The following is a 19,205-nucleotide window of genomic DNA, read 5'->3' as shown; positions in this document are numbered from 1 at the left end:
TAACACACCACAAATCTTAAAAACAAACAAACAAATAAAGATAAAATCACAGCCTTTCAGCTTCTGGAGAGGAAAGATCATCACATCCAAACCCCTGCTTCCGGCCACAGAAGAATAGGGCAAGAAATTCCTCGTGCATCGTTGCTTCCCAAAGCACGTTGGTGACTAGAATGTCACTTCAGACATTAGAAATCAGCAAAGCTAATGAAGGATCAGCATTCGGTACTGCTCAGTGGTTAGATTCCTGATGGAGAAGGCATCTCTGATAAGATAGGAAAAGGAGGTTATACCCATGCAGAAAGGCCGTTTGTGGAAGAACCATGGCCCAGGTCCTTAACAGAGTGCGTGTTGCTTATTGAAAAGACAATAAAAACACAGATACTAACTTCATATTTCATGGAGTTTGCATTCATCATACTCACAAGAATCAAGTGTCATAAGGGCCAATACACAGTTCATGTGTTCACAGATGTGGTCTTAGAACGCTTTCTCGTCTAACTCCCTTGGTGACGTAACTTCCTTACTTCAGAGGACTTGCGCATCTCCTTCTCAGGAACAGTGAGGCAAAATAACCGGAGTGAATTCATTTGCTGTAACAAGACTTGTTGGATTGTGCAGAACGGTTTGTAAACTAAGAGAAATAATTGACTTCCATTTTCAGCTTGATCCTCCTGGTGTGCACATGACTAACCCCTGAACACCTGGGAAGCAAGTTCAGATCACTGAAGGTGACCTCTATTAACAACGCTTGGGATTTGCCTCTTTGTTGTTTTTATCAGTGTTTTTCCCATCAGAGATGACCTTAAGATCTGTAAAGGGAAAAATATTGTTTGTTGGAAGCATCCCAGATCGACATTTTGGAGAAAGAGAAAAATAAACAAAAACATCAATAATAAATAAAATTGCGACTATTCTGACCTCCAGGTAAAAAACTGAATTGAGATTTTTTTTTTTCTAAATTGCTTATAAGCGCTCTGGGTCTCTATCAACATTAATGTTGATCAGCTGGGTGTGGTCACCATGCCTGTAAACTTAGAACACTTGGGAGGCTGAGACAGGAGGACCAGGAGTTCGTGATCAGCCTTGGCCACGTAGGACCCTGTCTCCACAAGCAAAAATAGAACAGAAGATGAATGCTGATGTGCCAGGGAGTCAGGGAAGGGAGATTCCCCATGTCCACTGGTGCTGAGCCTCTGTGTCCAGAGATTAGTTAGGGTTTACCCTTCCACTGTGACAATAAGGCCGATGACAGTAAGTCATGCAGGCCTGGTGTGTGACACTTAGGGACTCCTGAGCTACCTCCCCAATGAGACGCAAAGTAGGTTTCAGGATATACTTAAATTAGACTAATTTAGTCTGAAATAACCATGGGCAGAAGAACAATTATATTTAAGGTTATATAAATCTCCATATAAATTGTAGCTCTCAGTCCTGGAATCCCTTGAGGTTTGCATATTTTCCAACCTTAATATAGAATATAAATTTGGCCCTCATTTATATTCTCAAAGACTCTGATTGAAGAATTATTAATTATTAATGCATGAAAACCGAGACCACACATGTATATCAATGAGTAGGCAATTATTAAATTGCTAAATAATTTTCCACCTCATGTTTTAATTATATATTTTATTGGCAGGGAGTTTTTAGAAAGTGCTTTCTGAAAACAAGGCTGTACTCACTGGCTACATTTAACAGAGCAAGGAGCCACGGGAGTATGAGAAAGGATGGCTCAAGGTCCCAGAAACAAGGTGGGCACAGAACTCAGAACCTGGGGTCAGCCTCTCAAGGTGTTTGGTTCTGCTCTGTTGCCTAGGAACCAGAGTTTCCTCACCTGGCCGCATCATCTCTGCCCAGCAAGCTACTACCAGTGTAGAATGTTTAAGTGAAAGTCCTTTGTGTGTGTGTGTGTGTGTGTGTGTGTGTGTGTGTGTATCAGAAGTGATCTTACTTTGATGAGATTCAATCTGAAAACTGAATCCTAAGATTGACCTTACTGTCCGTTTTGTCTTGCAGTCCCCTGCAGCAGTTTAGAATATAGTTTTTAAAATTTGTTTTCCTGGAGACAGGGTTTCTCTGTGTATCCCTGGCTGTCATGGAATTCATTCTACACACCAGGCAGGCCTCGAGCTCAGAGATCTGACTCCCAAGTGCTCAGATCAGACGCGGGTGCCACCACTGCCCAGCAAATTTGTTTTTAAAAGATGACATCAGATAAGAACTGTGTTCTGAACTTTGGAAAAGAATCACTGACAATAATCATTTATTAAATTCAAGTATTATTTCAGAATTTTACTTTAAATGTTGGGTTTGGGGCATACACCCTTAATCTCAGCACTTCTGAGGTAGAAGCAGGAGGATTAGAAGTTCAAAGCCATCTTCAGCTCTTTGTGAGTTCTAGTCTAGCCTGGGCTACATGAGACTCTGTCCAAAATCCAAATTTTGGCCTTTTCAGGGGTTAGCTTTCCTTTGTAGCGATGGTCTAACTAAGGTGGTTAGAATTTGAATTGATGGTTTCCGTTGTTCAACGTCAAGAGCAGATGGCCCCATAGCTTTTATTTGGTGGAGTGGAACATTATGGAAGAGTGTGTAACACAGCAAACACAGAGAAAGAGAGCAAGAGGGACAGATTGGGTACCCACACCCCTTGGAGGGCACCCTCCAGTGACCTGCAGACTTCTCAGAAGACCTGAAGGTCCACAGATTCCCCCCAATTGCTCCATTTTGGGGCTTAAGCCTTCCTTCCATACATTCACCCCCGAGACATACTCATCCAGACCACAATAACCTCAGAATTTGAACCTAGAACCCTGGCATCAACTCCACACCATGAAACACATGCTTCTGGCTGAACTGAGTGTGGGGGCTGTGGCCGGGGCCCTGGAGTGCAGAGGTTATATCGTCCAGGCAATCATGGAGTCAGACTGAACTTCCTGTGTCCACCGTGCTCCTCAGCCTGGAGCACTGCCCTCATGTTCTGGTCTTCACTGGCCAAACATGGAAGGATAATCCTATTTGCTTCATATATAGAAGCCTTTAAGAAGATCAAATGATCACACGGATGCAAGACACTTGGTGCTGTCTGTGTCTGTCTCCAGACAGGGCTCTGTAAAACAGTAAACACTGCTGCGATTGCTATCTACATTACCAGTTAGGAAAGACACAGACAAAAAGCCTTGCTTCCCCTTCAGTGTAAGACACACCCTGGGGGCAAAGGGTCAGGGCTGAGGCCAGGCAGAGGTGTGCATAGCACCAGGGAGCCAGGCTCCGTCACTACTCTAACAAGCATCATGGGACTTCCATGTTCTCAGATCAAGAAGCCACGTGGATCCTTGGAGCCTCAGCATGGATCCCAGAGGGTAGCAGGAAGGGCAGCGGGCTGGGCTCTTAGTGGAGTCAGCCCTGCTAAGGCATAGGGAAGAAGGCCCTGTTCGTGTCTCACTGAGGGGGAGGGGGACACTGGCATGGATGTCTGAAAGTGTAGTTTTAGTGAAGTTCATTCCCGAAACATCTTCTAGTTCTGTAGTGAGGAACAATAGATACTGCATGCACAGCTGGTGACCTCTGCCCCAGGCTAGCCCCTTCTGCCCCAGGCTAGCCCCTTCTGCCTCCTGGGTTTCTTACTCTGTAATCAGTGCTCTAGCTTGAATTTCAGCTCTCTTCCCTGAACACTCAACTCTTCCCTTCCTTCCCCCTCTCTTTCTCTTCCCTTCCTTTCCTCCTCCCTCTCTCCCTACTTTCTGTCTGTCTGACTTAGTCCAGGTTAGTCTTGAACTTCCACGTAGCCAAGAATGACCTTGAATGGCTAATCTTCTTGTTTCTCCGAACCGCCTGAGTACCTGAGTATTAGGATTATTTGATGTGGGGATCCAACCCAGGGCATCCTAGAAGCTAGGCAAACCCTTCACTAACTCAGCTACAACCCTGGCCAACCTTGAAATTATATTTTACTTTTTTTTTCTCTTCTGGTTTTTTGAGACAGGGTTTCTCTGTAGCTTTGGAACCTGTCCTGGAACTAGCTCTTGTAGACCAGGCTGGCCTCAAAGTCACAGAGATCCTCCTGCCTCTGCCTCCCAAGTACTGAATAAAAGGTGTGTGCTACCACTTGGTCTATTTTACTTCTTTTATTTTTTGAGATTATAAGATAATTGCATAATTTCCCATTTCCTGCTCTTTATCCAACCCCTTCTATATACCTCCGCTTTCTCTTTCAAAGGCGTGGTTTCCTTTTCATTAATTGTCATTACATGCATGCACATATATACACATATATATACATGTGTGTATTTATACATATATATTCCTAAGTACAACCTGCTTAGTCTGTATAATGTTACTTATATGTATGTTTTCAGTGCTGACTTTGGTGTTGGATGACCAGTTAGCGTGCTCTTCCCTGGGGACGGCTATTTCCCTCATTCTCAGCACACTTTAGATGATGCCGGTAGTTCTTTGTGTAGGGCGGAGGCTTCACGAACCTCCTTGAAGTTGTTGTTGTTGTTGTTATTGTTTTTCTGGTGTTAACCTGGTTGTGGCTGGGTAGACTGATGGGTACTATGTAAGGATTGTTTCAGAGATGTATGAATGGCTAAGACCAGGCATCCGTAGTCATCCGAGAAAGGAGAGACATCGTCAGGCAGATATGTGCAGAAAGTATATGGTGTGCCTTGCTTCCCACCTGCCTTTGATAGCAGAACTGGAGCAAACAGTAACTCCGCTCTCCTCACTGCTCCTTTTCCCAAGGCTGTGAGTTTTAATTCTGGCTTTGAGAGAATTATCTGGGCTCCGTCATAAGGTCCAAAGATGAATCATTGTGCTCAACTTGGAAATGCCCTGTTCATATCAGTGCTTGCTTAGTAGTGATAACTAGGCATTCTAAGTATTTCTAATTAATACAGTGTTTTTGAATTTTTTCGTGATGAGTCTCATCTCAGAAATAAAGAACATTTGGGCTGGAACTGTAGCTCATTGGCAGAGTATACATTTAGCATGTTGATGGGGAGGGTTTGGTCCCCCCACATACACACACACACACACACACACACACACACACACGTAAGTGGATGGACTGCAGCATTGGGAATATGTTCCATCCCGATCCACTAGTCAGATTAGAATAAAGAATACTTGGAATTTCCCAACAAGTGTTTCACACACAGAGCCCAAAAGTGGAGGAATGCCTGTCCCTGTCATGCAAACTGTCCCTCTCAGTTGTCTAGTAGGGGTTCTGCAGCTAGCCAGATCAGACTTCTCGACTCCTAGCCATAAAGTGGTCATTCTGGGTAGGAGAAGAAACCTCCCCTCCCTCTGAAGTCTCTAAACTAATTGACAAAAACACGTAAATAGAAAGAGAGGTTTGTTTCCATGCACACAGAGGCCTTCCTAGAAAAGAACTACCCCTGCCCCCACAGAAGCAGGAGCCTTGGGAAGTGGTGCACCACCTTGAGATGGGTAGAGCTAGTCAGAGTGGCGAGCTGTGGGGATGGCCCTGTACCAGTCTAGCAGATGATAAGGGCTGCTTTGGCAAAGGTTGTTTATGTAAAGTGATCCTGGTGCCGGACTTTCTGTCTCCAGCGAGAAGGGCGGTTCTCTTCCTCCTGGTGCTGAGGGAGGGCTGGGAGAGAGCGTTAGTTAACCCAAAAGGAAATTGACATCCCGATTTAGGGCAGATACTTCTCTATCTGCTATTTCAAAGCTGTTTTCAGCTCAAAAATAACCCTCATGTCAACGTGACACTTCTAGGGACGGGCCCTCTAATTCCCTTCAGAGTCAAAAACTAAGAGCCTGGGGAACTTCAGGAGTGCCTTTCAGGAATATTTACATGCTTGCCCTAAGGCTAGGCTCAGGAAACTGCCACTGTTTCAGGTTGGTGCCGTGTTCTGGCCTCGTGGGTACAGAGGTCACAGGGCCTACAGACAGGCAGCCCGACAGAACCACGTGGAGCAGGATGGAAAATGTGATACAAAGGCAGGGACATACCCAGGTAGCAGTAACATGTCTGCCACAATAAACTAAAAGGTCAGAGTTACAGGAACTGCGACTGCTTAGAGTCAGTCCTGGAACCTAAAGGGAGGAGACAGGTGAATGTCCCCCTTATGCCCCAGGGTGAAGCCCTCGAACTCACCTGCTCACCACCTGCAGGGAGGAGGGGCACAAGGTGCCTCCCAGGGGGTGTCACTATGGCTGGTTGGCTTTTGGGGTGTCTGTTTGTTTAAGAGTCATCCTAAGGGGCTCAGACTGGCCTTGAATTCATGATTCTCTCGTCTCCACTTACTAAAAGGTGTGTGCCACCATGCCCAGTGAGTGGCTGTGACTTTGAACCAATTTAAACTTTCCAAAAAATTTATTTATTTGTTATGGATGAGTGTTTGCCTGGATGTATATCTGTGCACCCTGTGCCTGTCTGGTGCTCAAGATATCCAGAGGGAGATGGATTTCCTGGGTTTGGAGATACACCTTGTCATGAGCTTCCACATGGGTGCTGGGAATCCAACCTGCATCCTCTGGAAGAGCAGCCAGTTCTCTAAACTGCCAACCCAGCCTCCAGCCCTGGTGCTGAACCGATTTAAAAAGAATGAAGCGAATATGAAAAGGAGCTAGAGCGATGGCTCAGCAATTAAGAACATTTGCTCTGCTGCGGACGACCTGATCTCGTTCCTGGCACAGAGTCAGGGTGCCTCCTAACTGCCTGTAATTCCAGCTTCACAGGACTGAGGCATCTGACCTCTGCATGAGTACAGATACTCATACATACGAATAGTCGTACACACACACACACACACACACACACACACACACACAGAGAGAGAGAGAGAGAGAGAGAAATAGACATTTTTTTTTTTAAAGAAAAGAACCTGTGAAGAAATGTAGACTTAGAATGGCCTGGCCTACTATCCTGTGGTATTTTACATGATTCTCAGACTTGGTGTTTTAACCTCAGGCAAGCAATAAAACTCACCATATTCATGAGACTGTGGTTGGAAGGCTTCACAGTGTGGTCAAGAAGAATGATCTACAAACAAAATGTATCAGGAGAGGAAACATTTAAGAATGTTTTGTACAGTGAGAAATGTCTTGTGCTATTTATGCATCAATGCTCCGGCTATCTGAATGTATTTTTGATGCGAGGTTTATTTTGTCACGTCAGCTATGGCCTTAGATGCCTGCGGCTGTCATTTCCTTGAGGGTCTGTGACTGTGTCTTAACTGCTAGGCTTTCCAAAGGTGTGTTTTACCGGAGATGTGGTGGAGTGGGCCAGGGGTAGCGATGCAGCTGTGTGCTTCTGCTAGTTTTAGGGGTGAATTCCTAGAACCTTAGACTGGGTGTTGTCTTAGTCTATAGGGTGCAGTAGTAAAGTAGTTAGAATCCAAATCATCAAAGTGAGTCCAGAGGCTGATTTATCCCTGTTTAATCTCACAACCTGAACAGGTCTTTCAGTGAAAACTCGAACTCTGACCAGGGGTCTCAGTCACTGGACTGGGCTAGGTGGGAAGATTTAGATGAATTTGAAAAACCATATGAACTTTACAAATATTTTGTAGAGCCCTTTCCCTGACATTGGAAGCTGCATCTCCTATGGAGAAGAAAGATGATTATTTTGCACCACACCTGTATCATCTCTTGATGCTCAGGGTACCAAGGTCCAAGTGCGAGGTACACAGGGATGGGTACAAAATTAACGTGTACATGTTTGGTGAGTTCCTCCTAACATCTGCTCACAGTAAGGATGGCTATTTGAACCAAGAGAAGCCACTAGATAAGAAGAAAGATGACATATAATGATTTCCTTGGGCTTGGATGTTGAGCGTGATGGCCGTATCTGCTTGAGAGGTGGTGGAAGCAATGTTTCATTTTGTGGAGAATTTCAGATTTGTTGCAACCAAACATTTGAATAGGTTGGCTAATTATGTTTTTTTCTGATATATTTCTTAATTTAGCCAATGCAACAACAAAAAACCCTAAAAATAAAACCTCATCGATTCTGTATAATTATGGTAAATAAGACATTTAAAAAGACGATAACTGCTTTGTAGACCCGCATCTATTGAAAGTTTTATGAATGAGGAAAAATGAACCTCTTATATGTAGCAAGCACCTATTCTAACATACTTTTGGTTGTTTGATATCCTTCCATGTGAAGTTCAGTCACTTTGGTATTGAATATCAAATAGTTTTGCTGCCTCTAAGCCATAGGGATTGTCTCTACTGGCCTGGAGTCTCAGAAGATCAAGGCGGTATGTTAACTGCTTCAGAGAACTCCAGGGCAACTGAGGATAGGCCCCACTCCGAACTGTAGGTTTTCTAGGCTTGTTCCTGGACAGACTCTTTGCACCACTAACAACTGTCTGGTCTACAGAGGGACAGACTCTCAGTAGCCGGTGATTTTTATCCATTTCTGTAAGTGGAGAACACCAGAAATCTTTGTCTTCACCTGATGAGATCAGCAATACGCATTTGCCATCCTGCTCTGTAGAACCTTCAATCCTGGCACAGTCAGTTAACCCTTTGCTGCAAGGTTTATGATGAGGCCAGGAGGAGCCAGGGCCTTTAGCACAGGGCCTTTTGGGGACATTATTATAGACCCGAACTCCCGCAGTCCCTCTGCCATAGAACGGAGAGTCCCGTCTGTAGCGACACGGTTGGGGATGTGTTCCTGGAGAGTTGCTGTGGGGTTTCAAAAAAGCACAATTGGAAGCTTTGAACCGAAAGTTCTGGAGAATGTATGGCCTTCTTGGGATAGGTCTTAAGAGCGTGAGGATTTGAATGGTGGTGATTTAGCTCGTTGAAGACTTTATAAAGAACACATGCTTGCTCTGGAGGCTGGGAGTCATCAGCGTTTGCCAGACCTCTTAGGAAGGCTTTCTAGATGGACTAAACATGGCGTGACCATAACCTAACTGACCTGGCTTTTATATCAGAACCGTTCTTGAGATATCCCACTAACCCCAATTCAGTTAATACTTGAGTGGGTTGATCCATTGATTAGGACAGAGACCTTGATTGCAGGGCCACATCACCATGCATGGCTAGACTTCTTTTTCAATGAGATGAACAAACCTTCGCATGTTTCAGCTGAAAATACTTGGGTTTCTGGGGCATCAGAATAATAACAATAATATAATTATTGTAATAGCACAACTCATTGAGAAACCCTTCATGATGATGGCCACAGACCTAGAGGATGTGCGTTGTGTCATAGCTTGAATGTGGCTTCCTTGTGAACAGTGATGTCTAGTCCTGTGCTGAGGAAGTGAGACACACACGTGGGGGTTTGGCTTCGTGAATGGATGAATGCTGGTCTCCTGGAGTCAAGTCTGTCTTCCCAGACTAGTTTTTGTGAGAGTGAGTTCTCATAAAAACTGAGCCTGATGGCGCCTCTGTGTGGTGATTCCTGTCTTCCATGTGGACTATCGTGCCCCTTATGTATGTTTCTGTCAGAATACCACCTACAGAAGGCCCTTGTGAGAGGCTGGACAAATGAGGCAACCTGATCTTGGACTTCAAGTCTCCAAAACAGTGAATTAAAGAAACCTCTTGTCATTATAGACTATCCATCCATAGATACTTTGTTACAGTCACAGAATACGGACAAAGATTACCATCTAGTCTGCAGATAGAGAGTGGTTTTCTTGCTAGGCGTGTAACATTCCAGGGCCAGAGAGAGAATGTGACACTCAGAGAAAGAATGTAGCTCGGGGAAAGGGCCAGGAACAGGAATTTCTTGTTGAGGAATGGACTTGCTTGTTTTTCTGTGATCAGCAATACAAACAACAAAATGGTAGTGAAGACCTTCAGCAGCCAATTAACTGTTTTTGTAAAGTCTAAAGACTCTTCACACAGACACTTGGCCTGAGGAGTCTGCCAGTGGGCGGACCTGCACCTGCTCTGCAAGCTCTCTCACCAGGACACACAGGAGCCAATCGCACCTCACACCTGACCGTCCACAATTCTGAAGCCCTCTCTTAGGATTTGACTGACATGGCATCAAGCCAGGCTCTGGGGCGCTAAGCTTGTTCGGAGTGAGCAAACACATGTGAATCTGTACTCCCGGGACGGGTACACAGGAACTTCATTACCGTGAGCAATATTCTTCATAGTTGTAGGGGTCTGCTGAAGGCAGAGAAGTTATCAGATTAGAATCCTGGTTCTGCTGTTACCTAGGCAACCTGGATGAGCCATTGCTCTGCTTTCTAATTTGGCACCTAGGCATTGCCCTTGTCTCACAGAAAACAATGCCTAGCAGGTTCCCTAGAACTGTGCTGTAGGAAGCCCTGCAATGGCTAACTTACTTCAGCGGTGGATCCCAGGAATAACTGTGACTCTTCCAACTTAGTTGTTGCTCTCTGGTCACCCTCTGCATGGTCTAGGAGTATTCCCGTAGTCAGTTAAAATCAGTAATAAAGCTGGGCATGGTGGCCAACTCTTAATACCAGCACTTGGGTGGCAGAGGCATGTTGATCTCTATGAGTTCAAGGACAGCCTGGTCTATATGATGAATTCCAGGACAGTCAATGTTCTGTAGAGAGAACCTGTCTCAAAAACAAAACAAAACAAAACAAAACAAAAAACCCAACAATCACAAAACCCACAACCCAGTGATAAGAGGACCTCTGGGATCAGGAACCCAGCGGTGACAAGCTCAGTGCCTGTGGGGATGTGGGAGTGTAAATTCAAGCAGAGATGTAGTGTTTATGTGCTTTCTGAAGCTCTCACCAGCCCCATGTGTATTTGTGTTTTACTGCAAATTAAACCTGGGACCTAGAGTACCCTAGATAAGTGTCCTACCACTGACTTTATGCCCTCAAATGTTCTCTCTTTTCTTGGGGAGGTTTCCATGTAGCAAAGACTGACTTTGAACTCTTTATACATCTAAGGATAACCTTTGATCCTGGATCCTCCTGCTTCTGCCTTCTTGGGATGAGATTAGAGTTATGCACCTTATGCTTGGCCTTAAGTTAAAATTTCTGAATGGCATAGACCAATCATGTTGGCCACTGGGGTTCTGAACTTTCAGATCCTCCAAAGAAACTTTCTAGAAGGCTGTAGGAATATCAAAAGGTGGAGGTTGAACATGAAGATAGGTGAGTGCTAGGAAGAACTCGATACACACATATATGAATTTGTTACAGGGATAGTTAGTTGCCTAGCAACGCTATCCCCCGCTCCCTCAGACCACATCATCTTGAGCTTGCGCATTGCCTTCTTGAGACATCTATACTCCTTTCATTTTTTAATTAAAAAAGACTTTAACTTTAAAAATAGAACAGATATTTATTCTTTATTCAGTGAGACCATGTTTCCCTCTGTTGCTCAAATTCCTGGGAGCAAGAAGTGACCCCAGGACTGGAGAGATGGCTCAGCAGTCAGATTGTGGTTCTCAACCTGTGGGTTGCAACTTTTATGAATTTCAGATTTTTATTTTACGATTTGTAACAGTAGCCAAATGATAGTTATGAAGCAGCAATGAAATAATTGTATGGTTGGAGGTCACCACAACACGAGGAACTGTTAAAAGGGTCACAGCATTGGGAAGGTTGAGAACCACTGAGTTAAGTTGTTCGAGAGGAACTGTGTACAGTATCCATGTCAGTCAATTTACGACTAATTCCCCAGAAGTCAAGCTACAATGGATCCAATGCCCTCTTCTGGCCTCTGTGGGCACCTGCACTTACATGCACAGACACACATGTGTGAGGCATGCACATGCATGTGCACACACATACGCACATGCTATTCTCCCATCCAGACTCCAGAGTAGCTGGAATCCTAAGAGTATACAGGGGGTCCTGGCTTTTTGATGATGGCTCCACGCTTGTTGTATATCTAGATTTCATTCAGTATCAGTCTGTTCAGAGCAATGTGTATCACGAGGGGATAAAGAGAAAATTGGTTTACTTGTGTAATTGGGAAGATGTACTCTCCAGGTGCCTCTTCTTAAAGTAAATGGCCCACTTTTGTCATGTTACAAAAGTTAGTACTTTGTTTGATAGAAAAGGGTGTTGTTTGGGGGCTGGAGAGATGGCTCAGTGGTTACCAGTATTGACTGCTTTTCCAGAGGATCCTGGTTCAATTCCCAGCATCCACGTGGCAGTTTATAACTGTCTGTAACTCTAGTTCCAGGGAATCTGACACCTCATACAGACATACATCCAGGAAAACTACCAATGCACACAAAATAAAAATAAATTAATCATTTTTAAGAAATGTTTTGTTTTCTGATACTTAAATACTGTCTTTTTATAGACCCCAGGTCACACTGTCTTATCTCTGTCCTCTTAAGTGATATATTTAGTGGTTTAATGGACATTTCTCATTGTGCAGAGACCTAGCCATTCTTGCGGGGAACTTTTTTACCCGAGGCCAGGGAGCCTGGCTTGGTGGCCTGGGTGGAGCCCCTTCCCAGCAAGGCATGAAGCTGCCCTGAAAAAGAAAAATTAATGCAGTTTTATTTTGGAAAATATTTACTAACTGGGTATCTAGAATAGGTAAAAAGCCAAAGCCTGATTTACAGTATTTACCAAAAGCTATGATATAAATGTTCTCTTGACAGGCAGTTTTGTACTGTCCCTGTTTAGAGGGTAGGGGAGAGAGACATAGACTACTCAGGCCAGCCGCCCCTCATAACAGGGAAAGTTCCATCATTCAGTGTTCAGAGGAGAATTTCAGACATCTGCCTATAGTCCTGCAAAATCCAAGTCCTATGAAGATTCAATTCAAAGGGTAAAGAAATTATTACAAAATTTCCAGAGAAATGCAGGCACATTTATAAAGTCCATAAAACACAAGAACAAAATTATCACTTATAAAACCTCAGCCATGTGTGAATACTGACTCTTAATTTGCTTGTATTTCTAACTTGATAGTCCTAAAATTGTTTCTCAAAATCAGGCTTTATGCTAGGAAACTACAACCATTTCAATAAATGTTAAGCTGACTATATATTTAAATATACATTTTAAGAATTAAAATAAACACTCATTATTTTGACCTCTCTAAAGGATATATGATTCCTGATGCAAATCATTGTACCAAGTCTATGTTGTACATTGTTATTATTGGAGTCATTTTTGAGACAGAGTCTCATTATGTAGCCTAATGGGTCTGTGACTCTTGATCCTCCTGCCTGGCCCCTAAGTACTGAGGTCACAGCTGGGTACCACCACAGCCAAATGTGAACATAATTATTACTATTTATCTTTGTAGGCTGAGTGGCCCATCACCCTCTAATAATGTAGTTGGCAAATTCTCAGCGCTGTATTTAGAGAAATCTCCAGAGGATTCGGCTCTCAATATTCTGGAAATCTTTAGGAATAATGAATTTAACTTTCCTTTAAAGTTCATGTTGCCACCCAATACATTTTGCCTGGGAACTTAACTACATTTTGTAGATTTTATTAAAACGCCTGTCCTGTTGGAGGGACAGACACATCTGCCTCTGTTTGACATCTCAGCAGAGTTGCACAGCAGCAGCCTGTGCGGAGGACTGCCAGATTTTCCTCTCTGTGGTCTGCATACCTCTGGGGCCATCAGGAGTGGCTTGGAAAATGAAGGATCTGTGTGTGAGTGCGATCCTGCTTCCTGGGAAGGTAGTGACCAACCTCTTGACCCCTGGTTCCCAGTTGGTCAAACTGGTTAGAGCAGAGTCTTTGACAATAGTGGGGGAGGATCAGATTTAGTAATACAAGCTCTCTGCCCCACCCTCCCTTCCCAGCTAATCAATGACAGTCGTTACCAACAATAATAAACGATGGAGCATTTTCTTTTCCCTTACTGCTTTTGACCCACAGAAGAGAAATCTCCCTTGCAGATCTGCCAGAGATTATTTATGCATGGGGCTGTCGCTTTTTCCTTGCTTTAAAAGGTACTGCAGCATCCAAACACAAATCCAAATCAAAACTGCTTTCCTAAAGGAGAGCTGCTTCTAATTACCATCTGTCTCCTGATTACGGGTTATCTGCATTCATCTGTGACTTGTAATTCATAATTTATGAAGCCCTGCATTGCCACTTGCCTTAATAGCCCCCATTTTAGAAATCCGATGTTGTCAAGGATGCTTAACACAATGTTTAGTAATGGCGATGAGCCTCTATCAATTATTCCTGAAGTAAGTCTTGTAAAGAAGGAAGCAATTTCCAATTTGCCTCCCAGCATCCTCCTCTAGATAGCTTCTAGAAGAATCAAGAGCCTGGAAGGTACAAAACACACCCTGGTTTCAAACCCCACTTCTCTGAAGAAGCTTGGACCATCACCGGTAACTTACTTCTTGGCAACAGGCACCCAGCCTTCCAGCTTCTCTTGAGCGTTTTGGGAATGGTCCTATCAGGAAGATAAGTTCTGGCAAGATTTGAGCCAGTATTTACAGCAGGTAATTGACAATCACCATTCGTATGAAGGACCCTAGGGCAGCGAAACATCTGTAAAATCACGGCATGGATACCAGGAGTACCAAACAGGAGGAGATGCCGCAGCAAAGTCTTGGTTGTTGATCTAACCCAGGATATGGTCTTGGGGTGGAGAAAGGTGCCAAGGTCTGACAGTCCTGGGTGACCTGGCTTAAACTTCACAGCACAAGGTAAACCATTTAACGTATTTTCATTTGTTGGTTTGTTTTGTTTTTCTAGATGGGGTTTCTCTGTGTAGCCCTGGCTGTCACGAAACTGGCTCTGTAGTAGAGCAGACTGGTCTTGAACTCACAGAGATCCTCCTGCCTCTGTTTTCTGAGTGCTGGGATTAAAGGCTTGTGCCACCACTGCCTAGCACCATCTAACATTTTTTTAATGTGTTTTCCAAGAAAAGAACTGGGCTGAGCAAAACCCTATGTTAGCTTACTTCTAGCTCTGAGCTTTTGAGTTTTAATTCTATACTTTCCTTTCTGAGGTGCTTTGGTTCCTGTTAAATCACATTTGTGTTGACCATGTTCAGAAATTAAATGACATCCACATGACTAAGGTTTCTAGTGCCTGACCCCTCCCTTCCTCAGACATTTCAGCAATGCCTTTATTTACCTTCAGAGCTTAGAGTTCACGAGTTGATATAAGGGTCATGTTTTGATCCACTTCAGCTCGGTTTAAACAGTAGAAATGTAATCTACACAGTGCATAGAAATAACTTAACAATCTTCAGATCAAGATGAACTCTGGTTCAAATTCCAGATCAACACCTTACTCCCAGTGACCCTAGGCATCTTGTGTACAATGTCAACAAATATGTCAAACCATGAAAAGCTTGCCACTCAGGACTCCACCTCTGCTCTGTGGGGTGGAGGCTTCATGTTGCTTGTGAGTTTCACTCTCTCTACTTCTTTCCTTATTTCCTTTTATCCTCCGAAGCCACTCACCACCACGATGAAATACGAACAGTCCATCACAGTGGATTCACCAGCTCTCACCACTAGTGTCTGGACCCGGGTGTTTACCTGACCTCCACTTCCGATCCTGCTGCCTCTCTCCCAACAATTCTTAAACTTCAGTTAAGGCTGTCATTCTTTTCTTTAAGATTTGTTTCGTTATTTACTTCTGTGTATTTGTGTGTCTATGTGCATATATGCACATGTGTATGCAGATAAGTCTAGCATCCAGAAGAGGGCATCGAATGCTATGGAGCTGGACGTACAGGTGGTGGTGGGATACCATTGTGGGTGCTGGGAATCAAACTCTGCTTCTCTGCAAGGGCATCCAGTGCCTTTAACTTCTGGATCACCTCTCCAGTCCAATGCTGGTCCTAACTCATGTTCACCTCCAGGCCCCTTATCATGTCCTCGTTTTCCTTTCTTCTCAAACTAGAGTCCATGGCCCATCCTTGCAATGTCAAGACTTTTGTAGGGACTTACTCAGTAAGCAAACATACAATCATGATTAAGTGTAAATCTTCACCTCCTAGGTACCTACCTTCCCTTGAGCCCATTAATTACTACTGGTTGACGAAACACAGCTGTATTGATTAGTTCCTGCTTTAATTCACAATAGCAGACGTCAATGGAGCAGTCAGTGTGTTCAGGGGCCTTCCCTGGAAGATTAGTTTGTCTTATATGACCACCGCCTGCCTTCTTCACGTTCCTTGAATTTCTTATGTTCCTCTTCTTCTATCAACAAAGACAGTAGCACCCATTATTATGTATGAACTCCTTCCCTGCCTCCACTTCCCTTCCTTGTTCTGGTCCCCAGGAAGGAACGCAGCACCCCAATCATCCCTAAGCAGCACCCCCAACCATCTCTAACTAGCACCCCCAACCATCTCTAACCCGCTGCAAGTCTTCATTCATGAGTCTCTGTACTCATCTCCCTATGCTATGTCCGTGTCATGGCAAGCACCATGCTGCCCATGGATATAATGACTAACAGGGCATCGTTCCTTCCCTGAGGGATTAGCTAGATGGCCTGGTAATGGACAGACTGCTTCCTTAACAGACTACGTTCCCAGGTGATTCCGGGATCGCAGGGGTGGAAAGCGCTGTGCAGAAAACAGTTCCAGTGTTCACTGGGGATTTAACAGTATCATAGTCAACCACTGTCACTTACTTAGAGCTAATTAACCTTCCTGAGTGTTTCATTTGTTTTTTAAATTACATGTATGTATGTATGTATGTATGCATGCATGTATTTGTGTGTGTGTAGAAGTTAGTTCATTTATTTTCCTATGTGGGTCCCTGGGATTGAACTCTGGTCTTCAGGCTTGAGAGTAAGCCACCTTTACCCACTGAATGATTTCACAATGCTTCCTTGTTTTTTTGTTTTTTGTTTTTTTTTGAGAGAGGCTCTTACTGTGTCTCTCAGACTAGCCTTGAATTTACAAGCCTCCTATCTTAACCTTTCATCTTGTTGGAATCTAGGGCTGTGTTAGAGTTTTTATAACATGGGGCAAGGACAGTCGTTTTGCCTGATGGGGACCCTTGACTAAGTCTGTGATAGTTTTCATGTATTCCAAGGATTCTTGTAGTTTGATGTGCTTATACTATATACTATAGAACTCTTAAATTTTTGTGAAATTAAGTTTATTTATTGCTTTATAGTTTTGTGGCTTTAAAAATAGGCTTAATAAGTGTTTTAGGGCTTGTATTGCTGTGAAGAGACACCATGACTACAGCAGCTCTTATATTTTTGGTTGTGAGCCTAGCCTTTAATGAGCCATCTCTCCAGTCCAACTACAACAACTCTTATAAAGGAAAAATATTTAATTGGGGTGGCTTCAATTTTCATAGGTTTAATTCATTATCTTCATGGTATGTCATGGTGGTGTGAAAGCAGACATGGTGCTGGAGACAGAGTTGAGTTTCCTACATCTTGACTCGCAGGCAACAGAAAATGGTCTAACTAGGCAGTATCTTGAGCATAGGAGACCTCAAAGCCTGCCCCCACAGTGACATACTTCCTCCAACAAGACCACACCTACTACAAGGTCACTCCTTCGGGGGCCATTTTTTTTCAAACCACCACAATAAGACTTTCTGTCTCAAAACCATGCTTTCCCAACCATTCACTTAACAGTTGCTACTGGAGAAGTTACGATGATCTAAGCATTGCTGTTGTCCTGGGCATTCAGAGAAGGCAGCTTCCTTCTATGGGAAGCTTTAAGGGTCATTCACTTAATGACTCTAGGTTATTATGAGCCCTGGGGGATATGGATAGAATCTTACAATTGACAGCACAGGGGAGAGGATATGAGGGTCACCTGAGAGACAATGTTAAGAGACCTGAGACCTGAGGGATGGGGGGGGGCAACCATGGTAGGGTGTGCAGTTCAGTGGTAGAGTGCTCGGTTAGTGTGTACAAAATCCTGAGACGGGGTTTCTCTGTAGCCCTGGCCATATTGGAACTCACTCTATAGACCAGAATGGTCTTGAACTCAGAGATCCGCCTACCTCTGCCTCCCAAGTGCTGGGAATTGAGGTGTGTGCCTTCCTCCCCTGGTCTGAATCATTTTTTTAACACCAGAGGAGAAGGAGGAATCATCTGTCAGCCAAGTCACATCTCAAGGGAGGAAGAGTGAGGGCAGCTGCTGCATAGCAGGGACAGGGCTACTGTGGAAGGCAGAGAGCAGACGGTGGCAGACAGACTTGTGAGTCTGGGAATTCACCATGAGATAATACACGGGGAGTGAACAGGACCCCACCAGGCACTTCCAGTCCTCGTCTAATACAGGAACAAAGGAAGCCACTTGACAGATATTAAGTAGAAGAGAACACAGGAGGCCACCTGGTCCCTGACGGCTCGTCACACATAAGCCCTGCGCAGGAGGGACTCTGGGTGTGCTTATCTTAGGACAAGCAACTAACAGAGTTGGAGAGATTGCCCGGGAAACTTTTGGTAGGAGAATCAAAAGTAGACTGTCTAGTCCCCATGTGCATCTAAGATCAGGATAATGCCAGGAAAGTGCATTATACCATCCCTCTGACCCAACAGAAACATATTTACGTTAGTAAGTACATTAAAGGCTTCTTTAAAAATACATGCACTCAACTTCATGGAATGTTCTATTTTAAAAATGACCTGAATGTTCTGCATGTACCATGGACTCAAAGACAAGATTCTTTTCTATTCTTTTAACAAAGCATGCAGATGAATACAATTGATGAGGTGGTGCACAGAAATCTGATTTAGTGAGTGGGGAATGCAGTTCATTTGGTCATGCCTCTCCTAGCATGCACAAAGCCCTGAATCCCATCCCTAGTAGTAATTCTTAAAACTGGGCCTGGTGGTGCAGCCTGTAACCCTGCCTCCAAGGAGGTGGAGACAGGGTCAGGAGTTTGAGGTCACAGACGCACTACATAGTGAGCTGGAAGCCAACCTGGGCCACATGAGACTCTGTCTCAAAAACACATAGCAAACAAGCTGAAAGTCACTAGAAAAAGCATAGGATACAAACATTTGTGATAAAACAGGGAGAGCATCCAGTGGAGCACAGCATCATGCAGGAGGGAACTGCTCTGAACTGCTAAGGTATCCAGGGAGGACTCAGTGCCACTGTCTTTGGGGCCACATCTTGGAGAACTCTGCAGCAGACCAAACTAAGTGAGAGCATTCACAACATCTGAAAAGGGGAAATCGTGACCCAAAAGAAGGATGGGCACATTTGGGATAAGTTAACAATAAATCTGGAGGATGGTCAAGATGGGCTCAGGATACTAGGGCAAGAATGCCTTCTTGCATGACAAGGCTGTGGGCAGACACATAGAGGGCACACTTGCAGTGCCTCTCAGATCCTGGCTG

This window comes from Myodes glareolus, chromosome 14 (assembly GCF_982192425.1).
Source record: "Myodes glareolus chromosome 14, mMyoGla1.1, whole genome shotgun sequence".
NCBI lineage: Eukaryota > Metazoa > Chordata > Mammalia > Rodentia > Cricetidae > Myodes > Myodes glareolus.
This window is presented reverse-complemented; position numbering follows the sequence as displayed.